Below are 19,170 nucleotides of genomic sequence, written 5' to 3' on the forward strand. Positions count from 1 at the left end.
ATATATATATATATATATAATGTGTGTGTGTGTGTGTTTTATAAAGGCTACATTTTTAAAAATGATCATTTAAAAACTTATTACACAAACATACAGACATACAGATTTTTTTCTGTCATTTGAATAAAATTGCATATTTAAATAAGATATATATGGTTGACATATATGGTTGCTATATGTAATACCATATCAAATATATTTGTTATATTTCATAATTTTTCATATATATCATCATGTACATTTTACTATGGGGATTTTACGTATGTTATAAATTTATCTCTTCATCGACCTAGAGAATGTACGTATATGAAAATTATATATCGCCTTATAGGTAACATATATGGCAATATCACTTTTGATATATACTGTATCAATATGTCATATTTTACATTTTGATATGCCTTGTTTTCAAGCTGTGAAAGGAAAAAGAGTTTCTCACACTTCTATTCAGTGCTGCATCAGTCTACTAATTGAGATCCAGAAAGCTAACAACCAAAACAGCCTTCTTTCAACTAAAAAAAGTTACTTTTTCTTGGGCTGATTCAGAAAAGCCTTCATTTTTGAGTAAACTTTGTCTTAAATTTCATGTATTTCATATTTTAGTTTAACATTACGCTGGAACTCCTTCTGTTTATGACAGATAGTGGAAGTGATAGAAAAGAGTAAATTGTGTTTGAAGTATAGATATTTTTCTGAAAAAGAAAAAAAAATGAAGAATTCGCTACAGGAGACCTTCATTTACTTACATTCATGTGCTTCTCTCTCTATGATGAATCAATGTTAGACCATCTGCTTATAAAAGAAAGGGAGTCTGTATGCAGGGTTTGAGTAATGAGGTTTGCAGCTTTGATCGCATCGTGTTACGCAACGTTCAGGAACATTGTGTCTACGCGAAATTCTGCGGTCCGTTCCCAGACGCTCTCACACACAGACATCAAACCAGCTCGTTAGGGAATGATTTTTTAGACTAATTTGACAGCGGAGGAAGCCGGCTAGCTGTGAATTCGCTCATAAGATGAAACACAATTCAGAAACACATTGTGCTTTGGGGAAGTGTAATTATGGTAGTGAACCCTCACTAGGCATTGTGTTTGGCAACAGAGAACAACTAGTTTATTCCTTCAATGCCGAACACTGTTAAAAAAACAACAACTTATATTTAAAGGTCACACGCTAATGCTGCCTGCGTCATTGTATGTTAACCCAAGGACATAAATAAATTGTTGTTATTTGGGTTTGACACTTGACATTTTGAGGTTTCAGAAAGGGTTCAAGTGAATGATATGAGTCAAGGTTGGTGCGCTACATTTAACATTGCATTTATGCATAAAACTAAATCTTTTCTAATATAATTTTGCATTACCTCCAACCATAGGCGCATTGAGGGATTTACATAAAATGGCACTTGATGCCTGGATGTTTATTTCCTCCCATATAATGGAGCATGTTGGCAGGATTGTTAGGGCTGCAGAATTGGCGTGCTGAAATAAGGGGGTGGGGAGGATCGGTTTAGGTGCTCTGCTCTGTAGGCAATACCTGTGTGGTTCAGATAACGGTCAAGTGCTCTTGCATTTGCTGCAAGCTAGACTTGGCTCTGATCCATGGCTCTCTAGAGATAGATGACAGGCAGCTGCTGCGCACCAGCTCCCAAATGAAGGGACTTGGACAGTGTTCCAAATCAGAAAACAACGGCAGGCGCTTTGCCATGACCTCAAACATAACTCTACTAAACAAACTCAGTAGTTTTCAGGAATGAAAATGCAAATGTTTTTTTTATTTCTTTCTGCTTAAAATGAGGCATTGTTTTTTATTATATTAAGAAAAAAATTAAATAATTCGTTTTTTTTTTTACTAATCAAACTTAAATTATACAGAAACCTGTTTGACAAAATTGAATTTTTAATTTAATAAAAAATGTAAAATATATTGACAAAATCAATATACTATTTATATTCATATTTAGTATTTATTGCACACACACACACATTTAAATTACATTTAAATATTTTGGATTTTGGGTTGAGAACGAGACACAGTATTACTTAGATTTGATCTTTTAATTCTACCTAAACTCTTTTAGCTGACAGTGAATATGCAGCTTCTTATATTTTCAGCCGTTAGGTAATCAGTTTACATTCTCTTAATAATTGTAATTAGCAGTTTGATTGAGAATGTGACGTGCATTAGCGGGAATCATTTGGTGAAATTATGCGTTTAGAGCTTTGTGTCCGTTTCTGCCCTCTCATGTTCCAGGTCTCAAATAAATTTGAATGATTGAAGGAATAAAAGGTGACTCAATGAATCGGAACAGGAACAGACAAATTCTGCTAACAAGACAGCACACAGTTCTTTATTACACCCACTCACTCACTAACAGAAGACAGACACTGGAATGATTTTGCCTTGAAGTCTGGCTGATCAGCAGTTGTAAAACCCCAAGATGCTGAAGAGAGGCAATTTTGGACTACAGGCTCAATAGCTTTCTCATTTTGTTGCTCTCAGTAGCATCTGACCTGGATTTGGATTAAAGATAAAGTATGTACTGTACAGTATTATTGACTTTAAGTGGTTATACTTATTGGTTTTAAGAGATGTGAATAGTTTTTAGGTTTTTAGATATTTATAACTTTTGTGTATAATAATCATGTAAAAATTGCTATTATGAAATAATAAAAAAGATAAAACTGCTTTACCATCATATTACCAGAATCAAGGCACCAGAGGTTGTTGCATAAATTTTAGAAAAATTGCCATGGTCCTAATTAAATCCACATCTCGTGAGCGGTGGAAATTAAAATTCTGTCAGATCTCAAAAGCGCCTCATTTACAGTGTTGACAACTCGCTCAAGTGTTCTGCCTTGAGGGTTCATTTCCGTCCTCAGTCTAAATCCTCGTGCCAGTCACGTCTGCCTCTGGGCTTCGAGTGTGTCTCGGTCTGGCCACTTCATCATACAAACACACAAGCAGGCTAATCTCTGAGCGCTCCAAATAATATCATCCTCATAAGGCAATGACAAGTCTGCTCACAGCATGAAGAATCTGTTCTGACGGGGCCAAACAATAAACAGGGACAGACAAAAAGCATTAGGAAAGCAGTTTTGAAAGTTTGTGAAGAAACATTTGAACTGAAGTATGTATTGTATGCGTTTTTTTCTAATCATAATATTCCTTGTGATTAAAAGTCAATTAAATTACCAAGATGTTAATTGATGGACTGGAGTACTGGAGTGGTGTGGATTATTGTGATCTCTCATTCTGATGGCACCCATCCACTGCAGAAGATCCATTGTTGAGCAAGTGAATTTTGATATTAGACAATAGTGGAATATTTTGCACAGATAAATCATGTATTATGTATTAAGAAAGAGAATCAGGTCAGTTTTGATTTCATGTTGACTTTCAACAGCTCTGTTCTGGTGAGTTGGTAATGTGTCAAATGATGCCACATTGTCACTCCAAAACAGACCCAGATTTGCTAACTTTTGCACTTCATTATTCAAAAGGACACTTCGTATTCCATGAACAAACACGTCCGTCCCAAGTGGCTTGGCAGCATGAGAATGAAGGGACAGACTGTACGTCTGAATCCAGACTCACGCCAGCAGCTGGGAGTTAAACCCATTCACATGGCCTCTGGAAATAAACTCAATGGGGTTAAATTAATCTCTTTGGGCGACTGCAGCCTAAAGGTGAGAATGTATATTTGAATGTTAGAAATAATATTTCAGTGTACAGTGAGCAGTGTTTCAGAATGGTGAAACACTGCAGGTCTTAAAGTCTTAATTTATCCTTACCCAAATTGGGCCCAAACTGAGCCGAATGTCTTAAATTAATACAATTATGGCATTTAATTGTGTTTTTGTCTTGTTTTCCAGTTCTAATATCTAAACATCCTTATATCAGGATGTATTTACATGTATTTCTTTCTGTAAATTTAACAAAATTAAAAGTGAGTTTATGCTTGAAATAAGAACAAACATCTGCCAATTAGGGTATGCAAGTGAATTAAATTATTTTTTTCTGATTTCATTAGAAGATATTGTTCTTAAAGTAATCGTAAACTCACTTCATTGTGATACATTTTTCAGAAAAAAAAGACCATTTACCAGTCATTTAATCTTGTCATTGTTCTTGTCAGGTAAATGCATTTTTTATTTAAGAAACTTTAGACTTTTATAACCCCCAGGTAAAGCATACATGAAATTGCCTTGTAGCAGATCTATACAGGTGGAGCTGGGGAAGGTGGAGGGTTTCTGAAAGTGCGCTGCATCTGCTACAGCAAGCACTAGCCAAGTATTTGAATGCTGAGCAGCAAGCTTGTTTGGCTGCTAAAAGAAACCAATCAACTGCATGTGAATAATGATGTCATTATATCAGATTGAGTTAGAACCTATCAGTCTGCGCCATCTAGAGCGCCATTCATGACAGAACATTATAATTAAGTAATTATTAAGTAAAAGACTTATGTTATCATTATTTAGAAGTAATAGGCTATTTTCTGTCCAGTTTTGACCCCCCTCATCTGAACGCTCTGTTTGAATAGGCCTGACAAATTATAGACTAGTAAGTAAACACCCGCTGCTATGATTGGTTAATAGTTGTGGATGTTTGACAGCCTGCGTTCTTCAGGTTAAAAACGCATAAATACTCAGTACATATCAAACAATCTGTAAAAACAGACAAAGCAATAGTGATAATTAGTATCACTTGTGTGGTGCGACATCGTTTCCAATGTAGTCGGCACAGCATCATCTTTTAGTTTCAATCTTTCTAAAAATACTGCTTTCTATTGTGCCGTGTTTGTAAATTAATCCATGGTAAAATGAATTGAACATAGGACCAGTTCAATTTCAGCAGACTGGCTTCAATATTAGCTGATTTTAGACTAACAAGAAAGTTTTGAGTTCTGAAACCTATAGAATGTTTTCATATGACCTTTTATATATCAAAAGATCAAAGGAATTTATCAGTTCATGACCCCTTTAATTGTATTAAGGTAGATAATTTACCAGGCCTGATTATTTATTATTTATTATTATTTTTAAGGATGAAATAGACTTACGATGGCTCAAAACAGCCTGCCTGCGTGGGCAGAAATGGTTAAACTGTGCACTTGATAGGGGTCACGTCTTAGCAACTACGATGGAGATAGAAGAGTTAATGGAGAGCTTTTCCTCCTTGATAAACGTTTTGCACTGCAAATTACTGTAGCATATGTTCTGTAATCTACTGTCACTAAATGCTAAATACAAGCTTGAGAAGTGAGGCTTCAAGAAGAAACCAATTTCCAATAACATAGCAAGTTCCAGATAAAGAATTCCCTGTTAAGCGAGGCTTACACAACATCAGATAGACTGTAATCAGTTTCTAAACGTGTGCAAAAATATGGATACCCTCTGATCTGGAAATTCATATAGTTGCTATTAATTTTTCTACCCTGCTGCAGCACACTCATTCCACTCATAAATAGTGTAAATCTCATTTAAAGCTTGACTGCTGTAGGTGCATCTATCCATGCATATAATTCTCAGACATACTCAGAGGAACAGTGTCAGCCCACATCTCCCTGTCTGGCACTGTGTGGAAAATGTGTATGCGAGCTCTGCTTAAGTAGGAGCAAACAGACCGCATTTACATTTCAATTTGGCAGCGAGACATTGCAAGTTTGTACAATCTCCCTCTCTCTCCTTTTCTACAGGGCTCAAGATAATTATAGATTGATTCAATGCTTCCTGCTTTTCGACAAAAATCCAAGCTTTTCAGCAACTCTGCTGCTCCCGGAACCGAAAGGTAATCTATGAATGAGGTTCATGGCCGATTGGATATCACTTTAATGCACAAATAAGGAGCAAAGCAGCAAATGCCAGAAAAAATTGAGTTTTAAAATAGGACGGTTATTTTTACTATTAAATTACTACATTATTACAGTTATACACCAATGTAATTACTAATAAATTGTTGATTAGATGTTACAAAACGTGACTTTAGATGTCAATGCTGTATATTGTTTGTTTTATTTTTTATGTGCACATGTAGAAAACATCATCTAATTTTACAAAATGAGAAATTTGCAAGCATTTTTTTGGAGGCCAGTCATTTTTGATCAAATTAGATAAAGCATGGCAAGCACAGATCTTTAAGTAGTTTGGCCTGTAAAATGTCTGCTATTACAGTTTGTTGCATAACATTGTTTACAAAGAAAACGTAAAAGTTTTTGTTTCTGTTCGGTATGAAATGCGCTCAAATCTTGGTTGTATGAAATGGAGCAGAAAATCAGGCTGTCAATAAAAAGGCTCTTATGGAGGGAAGTATTGAGTGTTGATTCCTGAGCTTTTGTGCCAAAATAAACCCTTTGGTTCTTGAAATGCCTTTGGAATTGACTTTCTGGGTCGACAGCATTTATGTACTTAAAAACTACAATTACAAGGGAGAAAAAGAGCAGGATCGGGCTTTGTTACATTATCTGACAGAGACAATTTTCCATTGTGGACACCTGTAATATATGCCACATAATAGAACTGTTCAGCCCACACGATGAATGGACTAAAGCTGAGAGAAGAGAGGGATCAACACATGGATAGAAAATAAAATAAGTTACATTTTCCTGCAGCCCAAGCAAAAAGGAATAAAGCATTGTTTGGCCATTCTAGCATTGGTCTATTCCTTACACAAAGCTATCGCATGTCTTCAGATAACATATATATAGTGTACGAGTTGTATAGATGACTTTCAGGATGCTTTTGTGTGTGTTTGTGAAAGCTTTAATCTTTTCATTGTGATTGAATAAAAAAAAACACAGTATATTTTCTTGAAAATTTCTCCTTTTATGTTCCACAAAAGAAAGTCATGACAACATGAGGTTTGGTAAATGATGAGCTATTCCTCTAAGTTCATTGATTCAGCAGCAGAGAGCATCCCATTTTATCTCTTAGCTTGACACAATCAGAGCGATCGCCTCGAAGATTGAAGAATCGCTCATATAAATAACAATCTCTGTTTATGTGGAGGAGGTGCTGTATTGGGAATACTAAGCAGTATTGGGACACTCTAAGAGGGAAAACAGTATGTATAGTTTCTGTTAGCAGAAACGGACTGATTCTGATTCAGGGTGTGCTAGACTGAAGAATGTCATTCCTTTTGTATAAGTGAAATGTAACATATTGCAGTTTTGCTGGTTCTAGTTTAAAGAAATTAATTCTGTTATTTGTTGAAATCAGTGTACTGTAGTATTGAATGTATTGCAGGAATGACCCTATTTACCTTCTTAATACACAGTTCTAGTCTCAATGTGAATGATTAAAAAAATCCAAAACATATCATAACTCCAACCTGTCCTCCAACCAATACGCTCGTATAGGTCGTTTGTCCAAATCCCTGAAATACGCCCCATAAGAGCGTATCCTACAATTGTGCCCCTATCGGCAAAACATCGTTTTCATATTAATGTTTTGTATTCTTTTATTTGCACTCTGGTTTGTGTTTCGTATAGCTCAGTTGGTAGATTATTGCGTTATACCTTGATATGTAATCATGCTATCATGGGTTCGATCCCAGGGAACGGATATGCACGAAAATGTATATGCTCAATAAATCATAATTTAGCATGATTTCTGTGAGGGTTAGGTTTAGGGGTGGGGTTAGGTGTGGTCATTCGAACGAATAAGCCATCTAGTAAAATATGTAGGAAATACTGTGAGATCGGTGTAAAAAGCTCACACATTGCATTTAAATAAACGTACGTTTTGATTGGTAATGACGTGATACGTCATTTCATGACGACAGACGCAACACGATACTGTCATTATTTTTACGCCCGCTAGAGGGTGCTTAACTTTAAAACATAAATATAGGTCGTAATAAATGCTTGCACAAACGACCTATATGGTCATTTTTTGTTGGAGGACAGGCTCCATAACAACATTGATAATAGTACAATTATAAAAAATAATACAAATTACTCTTGAGCAGCAAATCAGCATATCAGAATGATTTCTGAATGATCATGTGGTAATAAATGGAAGAGAAATGATGCTGAAAGTTCAGCTTTGCATAACAGAAATAAATTACATTTTCAAATATTTTCAAATAGAAAACAAGAATATTAGAGTTTTTACTGTATTTTTGATCAAATAAATGCAGCCTTGGTGAGCATAAGAGACTTCTTTTTAAAATGATTATCATTAAAATGCTTTTCATCTATATTTAAACTACATTTTCATCAGTCCTTAGGCAACAAGAATCGTTTTATAAATGTATAAAACGTTATTTGTTTTAATCTTTAATGAACCAAGCACATTATCCAGTTTTAGTTCACGGTTTCCTTTCACACAGTTTCTTCTCTCCTTTCTCTCTCAGACTCTGTACTAGCCAAGTTCCTTGGGGCTTGTTTTTGTCTGGCATTAAAACAGCCATGCTGAGACCTTCCGACAGCTTCCAGATTAGAAAATGAAAGCCCGTTGCCAGGGAACTGTAAATCAACTTGTCATTGGCTGAGCTGAGATGATTCAAAGGTTTGCTGACCACTTGTTGTTCAGCAGAATATTTGCGGTCGTATCTTTGTGGTTGACATTGATGCTGAATATTCGGTTTTCAAGGTCTGATTGGAAATAACAGCAAAGAGACCTAATAGCTTCTGTAGAGCATCTAATGAAAAGCTTTTGCCAAGCACCTACGATCAGTATTCAAACAGATTTACTGCACTTTTTAGGTCAGGGGTGCTGAGTGCTGCACCTGCAGATCTGTTTTCCTGAAGTTCCAACTCAAACACACCTGAACCAGCCAATTTAGGTTAAGTATACTTTAAAAATTGCAAACAGGTGTGTCGGAGAAGTTTAAATTAATCAATTCCTCCAATATAGAGTGCTGCAGAGATGACATATTTTTGTAAGTTAGCATCACCCTGGTTCCCTGGACAAAATCTCAACACTGGAGGACCAGTGGCATTTGGTGGCATATAGGTTTTTCCCTATAAAGCTATCGTATGACTAGGAAGATTGTAAAATAGTTCATGAGTTGTATGGACCACTTTTGCAGTGCTTATATGATGGCTTTTTGGCATTTTTCTCAGGCTTGACAGCATAAATCTGTATCCACTTTCAGTGTATGAAAAAGAACTGGAAGAAAATATGCAATCTGAGAAAAATTAGGGCGAGTAAGTGATAACAAAAATGTATGATTTCGGTTGAACTGTTCCTTCGTTCTATACCACAGGATGTTTTGCTATTTCTTAAAGGAATTTGTCTCTTTTGCATGCAGTGATGAAGCAGTTAAAATTACTGTTACATCTATCATGCTGGATATGAAAATGACTCTCCAGCTGCGCTAGATTCTGACTGAAGCGCAGACTGCAGGAATGGAAATGATCTGTGGTAGTGGGTGTGAGAAGTAAATTGCAACACCGTGTCGTTTTAAAAACCTCAATTTATGGAAATCAGCCCTTTTCCCACATACAGGTTTTATCTTTTTGTCAAGCACAGAGAACAGAGTGTTAGAGGTGCTGAATGGAGGAAACTGGCTGTTAATTAAAGTCTGTCACAGACGATCTCACACACCAAACTGTCACACCAAGTTTGTCCCAGCAAACACGTCCACTAGGAGTTTCACTTTCTCCTGTCTCTATGCGAAGTTGTTAAGGATTTACATGCTGTTCATCTCTGAGAGGCTGTAAATAATACAGAATATTAGAGTCAGTTTTGCAAGAAAATTCTAAGACTTGATTTTGTATGTGATACTAATACTTTATTTTTTCATATTTCCAAACTCTGGAACTAAGAACAGAAAGATGAAATTAATGCATACGTATCTGCAGTTGCATTAGTCAATTAGGTTTAATCCAGTGTGAATCAGCAAAACAAACCAAACTCCATTCAGACAGTCAGAGTGTCACTAGGCTAATTAAAAAAAATCATATTAAATCTGTCATTGACTGTATACGCATAACTAAGAATATAAACCCAACTGGCACACTTCAATTGAATGGACTGCTTTTTAAGGATTGTAGATGGATCAGTGTCCAAAAGAGCCATTTAATCTTTTATTCATCAGTGTTTGTTGACGCCCTAAATTAATCATTATGCAATGCCACATTATCAAGACTGTCTAACAGGCTTTCCAGGGAACTTCTGAACAGTCAATTAGCTCAGGAGACTTAATGTAGTTCTTAGTTATGGCTCATTTGAGTATCAGCTTTGTTTGCTGTTTTTGTCCTAAAACGCCTTTGAAGAATGCAGAAAAGTTCTTTTCACCACATATGGGGTTAAATTCTGTGTTCAACTGGTTCTTGTATTTTTTGAAGCCTTGAAATAGTTGTGTTTTCTCGTTTTCAAATCTGTCTTAGGGCTCTTAGTTTGGTATAGCCAGAATGAAATGTAAATGTATTCAACACTCGAAATAGATTCAAACAAAATAGACAGACACAAGGGGTGAAATTATATTACCATTTTTACCACAGGAAGAAAAAAGAGATCTAGGTAAGAGATTGAGAGACAAAATGTGTCGAGCAGCTACTTCAGCTGCATTTTTTTCTGTTGCACAAACCAGATTTATAACCTGCTCCTTCAAATCCAATCCAGCTGCTTATCTGATTGGCTTAGAGGGACAGAGGGTGGGGTTAACTAGAAGTTGTGCAGAACTCCATCTACTTAGGGTATGTTTACATGACAACAAGTTCTGCCTTTGCGTTTTTGAATACATACAGATGACAACTAGTCAAAATGATGCCCGTTCACACTGATCCATGAAAAGGACTTAAAGGCTGTATTATACTGTACAGTACATGCCAGGCCAGTAGTTGGCAATGTTAGCCTACTTTGTAAAGAATCACTACATGCACAAATTCAGTTTTTTGTAGTTTACACAGAGACTATAAATTGCATTTTAAACCTGTTTTTAGTTTGTTTTCAGGTCAATGAAGGACCAAAACTCATTTTAGAAAAAGTATTTTAGTTGAAAAATTATGTAAACAGCTCCTTAAATGTTCACACTTTGCCAGAATGTAAGTTCTAAAGCTAAAAAAAAAAAGTGGCTAGCTCAGATTATTTGATTTTGACTGAAGTTGATGAGAAATATTTAAGTTCATATTAAAATCTGTAACTTTTGATTAGCTTTGTTCACATCTGTACAGATATTTATAAAAAATAAATAAACAGTTTTCACTTTTTTATAAATTAAACATCTGTCCACACCAACAGCATTTTAGACGACAATGCAAAAACAAATTGAAACCAATTTTTGCAACTTATTGCAAAGCAAACAATTTTATAAAATCAACCTATTTAGGTGAATGCCAGAACACAGACTTTTTAAAGAATAGGCTCTTTGAAAAAGATCAGTTTTTAGTTATCTAAAATCCTGTTTACATTTGAATAACATCTCTTATAGATGGGGGCTGAGAGACACATGAGAGATTACTGGGGTGTTTTTTTCTTCGTCAGGATAAATTTATGCAACTGTCCCTTATTGCCCTCTAGGAGAAACAGAGGTTTTTAAAGAGAGTGATTTTTCTTTCCTATGGAGGAGCTCTCATTACTCACTCTGTGTTACAGATTCTCAGCTAATACTGGAGTGTCAGAGACCCATCGGAGAGAGAGCCAGTGCACTGCTGCCCCAGAGACACCCTCAGGCTTATAGATAATTTCTTCCTTGTTTTAGGAACAACTCTGACAATAACCTCCTGATTCCCATCAGCCCTATGTCCGGCAGCATTCCATCACTCTTCGACGATATCGATCTGGCCGTCTCTCTCGTCTGCCTCATCAATGCACACATACAGTATGACTGAGGACGACCGTAGGTGGAGGTGCTGCAGCATACGGGCAGAATGCATTTCACCTCTGATTCCAGAGCACTTGGCTTATCTGTCTGGTCAGTGGATCTGTTGGCTTCCCTTATAAGACTAGGAAATGCTCACCTGGTGGACCATCATTCCTGACCTTGAAACTGAGTATAAAGTTTGCAATGTTTTTTAACCATGTAAACTTTCTGCAAGCAAAAAAGCATCACAAATTATCATGATTTGGGCTTGTTGAGGCAGTCATAACTGTTTTTCACTTTTCAAAACCTTTTGCATTTGTGTTAAGAAACAGGTAATCCTCAGGCCATCCAAGATGTCTAGTTGAATTTTCCTGGAACAGATTTGGATAAGTGTAGCATGACATCACTTGCTTAGCAATGGATCCTTTGTAGTGTATGGGTGCCGTCAGAATGAGAGTCCAAACAGCTGATAAAAACATCACAGTAATCCACACCACTCCAGTCCATCAGTTAACATCCTGTGAAGTGAAAAACTGCATGTTTGTAAAAAAAAATATTTCTAATCCTTAATATTCAGTCGTCTAACTATAATATTGTTTTCTCCAGTGAATAAGTCATTTTGTCTGATTTAGGAGAGATATTCACAGATAAAGAAAGTGAAATCAAGTGAAAACAGTTCTAAACAAAAATGTTGGTGGATTTTGATGTGAGCGGTCAACAGGGAAGGATCTTTTTCACTGAAGGAAACATGATTATGGATTATAGACTTGTATTTTGGCAAAAAAACGATGGTTTAAAGTTAAAATGCCTTAATGATGAAGAGCACTGCAGAATCACTGCAGAGCATCCATTGGTAAGTAATCACAAAACTTCTTCAAACCTGTTCTGATGAAGAACATCATGTGTCTCATGTAGCTAAGCAGAAATGGGCTTTAAATAATGGGAAATGAGCTGTGTTATACAATAGCTTTCCTCTCTTGCGCGTTGTTGTTTCTCCATCTGCTAGTCTTCCCATCGAAGCTGTGTGGTGCCACGTCTGCTCTACAGTTTCCAAAATGACTCATTTTCAAGCACAGATTTTGAGGATGAAACTCAGCATATATGACACATCCTTCAGATTCAGCCTGCTGTTATATTGGATGTATTAGATGCGTATTGTTTCATTTTTGACAGCAAATTGCCAGAAAATGCTGACTGGGACCTTTTGGGACAATTTACCCATTTTTGCTAAGTGTATGGGCCTCTCTAATCATATAATGGCTCGAAGCAGATTGGCTCAGCAATAACTGCAGTGAAAAATGAACACTGACGGCAGGAAACAGAAAATTCTGGTTGCCACAGCACCTTTATGAATTCTGGTGAAATACAGGAGACATGCACTGTAATGAAGCTATAAAATTGGAATTAAATATTGCCTGCATTTTTGTACAGCAGCTAAAAATGCAGAAGAGCTTTGGATTTCATATATTTATTTATTTATTTATTTATTTATTTATTTATTTATCTGCTTTCATTTGTTCATCTACCAGATGCAGTGAGATTAATTCTATATGCAGATATTCAGATTTCAAAATGTTTGTTTAGTCATCTAGATTAATCTGGTTAATTTCAGAATGATTACTGTACTGAACTGAACTGTACTATACTGAAGTTGGGCAGCATTATTTCTTTTTCTTCAAGTCCTGTCAGAAAGAAAAGAGCCTTGTCTCCTTTGACAGCATTGCTATGTTAGGAGTTTTGATTAAAGTGCTCTAGTTTCTACAGTTCCTCAGAGACAGATAAATCAGCCCCCTCCCCATAAAGCCGAGACAGGAACTGAGTGGGTGAACTGAGAAAATGGGACATCAGTTGGAAATAAATAACGTTTCATTGCAATGCACTGCTGAAGTGGTCTGGTGGAAGACTTAATGGCTCATAATTAACATTCTCAATTCTGCCCCCTGACTCACGTCCTACAGTATTTTCAGTGTTTCATAACAAAAGGTCGAGACGGTGATTGTTATTCACCTTCGTCTGCGATTAAGTCTTGAGGACAGATACATAAGTGCACTTAGAAGTCTTTAAAGACAGATGGCAAAAGCAGGTCACCGTTGTTTTATTTCGCCCATTCACTGATACTTCCCTTTGGGTTACTAGGAGATTACTTCTTCGTCAGACGTGCTTTTCATTATAAACACACACACACACACACACACACACACATACTTTTATTAAGCAAGAATGTGTTAAATGGATAAACTAATCGTAAAGACTTGTATTATTAGAAAATAATTTTGTTTTGAATAAATGCTGTCAAAGAATCAAAAAAAGTATCACAGGTTCTTAAAATATTAAGCAGCACAACAGTTTCAACACTGATTTTATTAAGAATCGTGTGACACTGAACACTGGAGAAATGGCTGATGAAGATTCAGCACTGCGTCACAGAAATAAATTATATTTTAAGGTATATTAAAATAGGAATCCAATATAAGAAATTGTAATAATATTTCTGTATTTTTGATCAAATAAATACAACCTCGATGAGCACAGGAGATTCCATACTTATTATATATACTAATATTACAATTCTTTTTTTTCAGGATTCTGTATTTATTTGAAATCTTCTGTAACATTCTAAATGTCTTAAATGTCACTTTTGATTGATTTAATGTGTCCTTGCTGAGTACATTTTTAACTGTTTGGAAAAAAAGTCTCTCTCTTTTTATCTCTATGTAAATGCATATACCTTAAAAAAGTTATAATTTAGCTTATACCAGAGCTGTTAATCCAATAAAGTTTGTTGAATGCATGATATGCTGATTTAATCAAATGCATTACATTTTATTTGCATTAAATCATTGCATATACACCAGAAATGGCTTTAAGTCCATATAATGAATTTATTTATTTTTTTATTTTTTTTGAATAATCCATTTCAGAATTGAGTTTGCGATCTGTCTGTCTGTAGAGGATGTTTACAGACAACATGTTCTTGTATTGTGTCTGTGCTATTTTTTGATAACCCTGTATGTTACTCTAGATCTGCAGGCTCTGAAAACTGCTGTCAATTTAGCTGCTATTTCAAGCGTGAATTGTTTGAACAAGCCATGTTCTTGTACTGGACTGGAGAGGAAAGTTTTATGAAAGTTACAGTATATTTATATAGTGCAACACTTTTACTTCAAAAGACCAGTTCTGTTTTTAATGATGACCCTTTTAAAGCATCACCTAACTGAAATATTCAACGTAACATGACTTTAAAATTTGATGCTTTTATGTTATTTCAACTAGCCAACGCATTGACCACGAAATGAGATAATTAGCAGAATGTCTCTGCTTCTCATCCACTTTCATTGTGCAAAACAAAACTAATTTAGCTAATTTATTTAGCATTTAGCTGAGCCGCTTATTTTGTGTTCTATGAAAGAAAGAAAACTACATTGGTTTTGAAAGATGCCAGGAAGGAGAAAAATGCCACAGTTTCGTTTTTAGGTGAAGTATTCCTTTAAACAAGTCTCTTGTATGCCGTTTCTTAAAGAGTTTTGATCAGAGTGTTTCTGTGCCTAATTCTTATTATCTTTTGTTTTATCCCAGTCACAGTTCTACTGAAGTCAGAAGGTTTTAATTCATGTCAGAGGATCCCCAGGTAAGCTATTCAATTTGCCAGGACTGCAGTAGTTCTATTCATCTCAATTGAGTTTCTCTGCATGCTGAAGGTGAAAAATAGATGCCTTCATGTTCAAATGTGTGTTCCTAACACTAAGTGGCTGGGTACATCTGAAGCTGTTAGAGCAATCATTGCATCATTCATTGGGAGCAAAGGCTTTGTTTTACTCCGCTTTGACTGATGGGACTCATTAGCCATTGCAGATTGTGAGTGTTGCATTTACCTGCTATGAAATTTAGTAGGAAGCCCTCTCCTGCTCAAATATAGTTATATTTCTATAAGTAGAGTAGTTCAACCCAAAATAAAAGTGACACCCTCAGGCCATCTAAAATGCATTGGTTTGTTTCTTCACTGGAACAGATCTGGAGAAATGTAGCATTACATCACTTGCTCTGCAGTGAATGGGTGCAATCAGCTTATGAAAACATCACAATAATCAGCAAGTATTCCACACAACTCCAGTACATCAATATATGTCTTTTGAAGTGAACAGCTGCATGTTTGTAACAAACAAATCCATCTATTTTGAGTGAATTATCTCTTTATATCCTTGAGATACACTTAAGAGTGAACAGAATGTAATATGTTTGGAGACTAGGAATAAAGTACTATGCTATAAAATTTATCATTCTATTGTCTTCGCAGTATGGTTCAAGTGTGCTGCAAAAGTTTGCGACAAGCATTCATGTACTTTAAACTAATTTATAGAATTTGTATTTCATATAGAAATATATTTGTAATTGCACATTTTATAAAGTTAACATTTTTTGCGTTTCACTTTTAACTAATGTAATATTGCATTAAACAGTTATAAATATAATCAAGTACTGAAAATGTAACATTAAAAATAAGTGAACTTTTAGCATGATAAACAAATAATAAAAACAATGATTTAAATGTAATTATTTTAATTTGACATTATTAAAGTGCACTTTGTAAAAAACTTAAAGCACTTAACACTTAAGTACACTTAAGTAGCCTTTGATTTCATTAAAATTATATTATAGGGAATTATATATATATATAAACATACTTTTAAGATTTAAAGTACTTCAACACAATTAAGCACACTTCTGTTTTTGCAGTGTATGAGGAGCTCTTATGTGGCATAGATGTGGGAGTTTCAAGCAATGCCAAAAACATAACAAACAAAACAAACAAAAAAGATATTTAGGCCACTCGTCTTGACCCATCCTCTCTTTGAGAGTGCATTTGAGAGCATGCACCATAAATCACAATAGCTCCACTAATGCTAGTGGGTTTTAAAGTTGACCTACTGTTTCCATTTCCTAGCAAGGTTATATTGCACGTGTTGCAAAGTCCAGGTCAAATTTACCCTAGTGGCAAAGTATTTAATTGAACCAAGTATTTGAAAGAGTGGAACAAAACATAGTCCACGTGCCAATATGCTCGAATGAAGCTGTATTCAAGTTCCTAAGTGTCGCCTAGAGCCACAGTCACGTTTCAAAAGTCAAATGTGGGATAGTTTCCAAACTATATTGAGAGAAAAAAAAACGGTTAGCTTTGCCATTGATTTGTCAGTAAATGTCTGCCTCACACAAACAACAGAGCATAAATTATGCTATAGTTTATTAAATGCAATGCATTTTAATTGCTTGCATTGCATTTTAATTTTTGCATGCATCCTTATCTTAGAATTGTGTCTAATTTTCAGAGCTCTGAATGAAATGCTGCATCAGTCAGGAAGAGGCTGCTCATAATTTCACACTGAGCTTGTGTCAGTGTTTTGTCCTGTCCAGCAGAGCAGAGCGGACCTGCTTTCCCATCAGCCAGTGGGCAGCGCCGGCAGCTGGCCAACCCATGGCAGAAAAGAAAGACAGACACAAGGTCCTTCTGTATTTTTGCCAAAATGAAGCACATTCTGCATGGAATTTTATACAACAGGAGATCCTATATTATTTATCTATCTACACTGTAAAATAAAATAAAAAAGTGACATTTACGGTAAAATACCAGCAGCTGGGGTTGCCAAACTTCACTATAAAAAATATGGTAGCAACATTTTAGGTTTTACAGACATAAATTAAATTCACAATAAAATACTGTATTTCATTAACTGATGTATTGTTAGTAAACCAACATATTGAAGTACTAATATCTGTTTTGAACCATTGTAATGCACTGATAACCACCAAAAACTGGTTGTGATGAGAAAGCAATGATGAACCAAAGCTCATCACAAACAGATTTTCTATGAGCTGAGGAGGGCAATACTTGTATATAGAAGGTGCACAGTGTCTTTCACATAAACACTAAACCCTATCATGGTGACATACTGTACATAATACTGAAATAATGCAATAAACATTCATTTAACTAAATTAGATGTAAGATCAAACCCTAATGTACACAACAGATAAGAAAAAAAACTAAGAAGAAACGCAATTTAAACAAAAAAAAAAACATCAAATATTAATCATCACACAGGGAATTCTGGGTCAATTTACAGTTTGCCACTGTAAATTATACAAAGATTTTTTTCTTTTTCACTTCCAAAAATTGTATTTTTAACAGTATTTTACTGTAAAATTACATGCAATGTAATTACATTTATCCACCGAATATAGTAAACTTAACCGGTTAACAGGCTTTTCCTGTAGCATTTTCCGGTCTTTTACTGTTAAAATCACAACTATTTTTTACAGTGTATATTTGTCTTGTCCCTCTTTTTAATAATGTAAAACCTAACAAACTTATTTTGTGAATAATTTTTCTTGGTGTATTTTGGACTGTATTGATTTTGAACTACAGTCTTGAGGTCTACTTCATAAATTTAGTCTTAAACTAGACCAGTCAGGGAAAAACCGATAAGCCTGGTCTAATTTCAGATGCAGCACAATGCTACTTGACATGTTTTGTCTATTTGATAACAAAGCCAGATTCCCCTGAGAGCTGCAATCATGAGACTATTGTTGGTCCGTGCTAAATCCTACAGTGTGAAAATCTGCACAATAAAAATGTCCGTTTTCCCTTTGAGATGCTCCTCGTACGAGACTATGACTGAATATGTCATGCGATAGGTCTTCAAAGTCCCCTCTGACGTGTTCAAGCTATGGATCTCACAATAGAGACGTCTCTTTATGTAATCTGTAATGCTGGAGCCTCATATTCATCACTGGATGAAGAACACGCCCTTAAGCTGAAGGACATCTCCCTAGTTTTGTCACTTGAGAATTATTTTCAAAGTAGGGCGTGCAGTATTTATGGTGTGCTGATATGGCCTCAGATGACCTACTGGGTGTAGTTTAATCTGTCCAGATTTCAGCCACTCCTTCCTGGAATCACTTTCACACCTGCTCAGAAGAATAACCTAAAAGCAGCCATTCAAGAGGTAGATATCAACACAAGAGGATTGAACACTAGACCCCTAAAACTACCTAGAGAAAAAAATTACAGTTAAGATCTCATGTGTATCTCAATTGTGTCTACTAGACGGCAGTGAGATTAAATTGAGACTTTTGTTTAAATCCTATGCTTCCCTTTTCTTTCCTGAGAAAACAAACCACAGTCATCTCATATGTGTGTCTGAAGAGTTCTCAAACTGCTCAAATTTTGTCATCAGAAGTCAGATATTTCAGTATGAATTTATTAAAAAATTACTCTAAATGCAAATATAATTTATTTTACATGAAACTCTTTTAAGACTAAACCATAATCCACATCCTACTTAAAAAAAAGTTTTTTTCATCAAGTCAGACATTGATGGTTTTAAAGCCCAAAACCCCTCTAAAACCACTCAAGACAAGCAA

Source organism: Carassius carassius, chromosome 37 (assembly GCF_963082965.1).
Source record: "Carassius carassius chromosome 37, fCarCar2.1, whole genome shotgun sequence".
Lineage (NCBI taxonomy): Eukaryota > Metazoa > Chordata > Actinopteri > Cypriniformes > Cyprinidae > Carassius > Carassius carassius.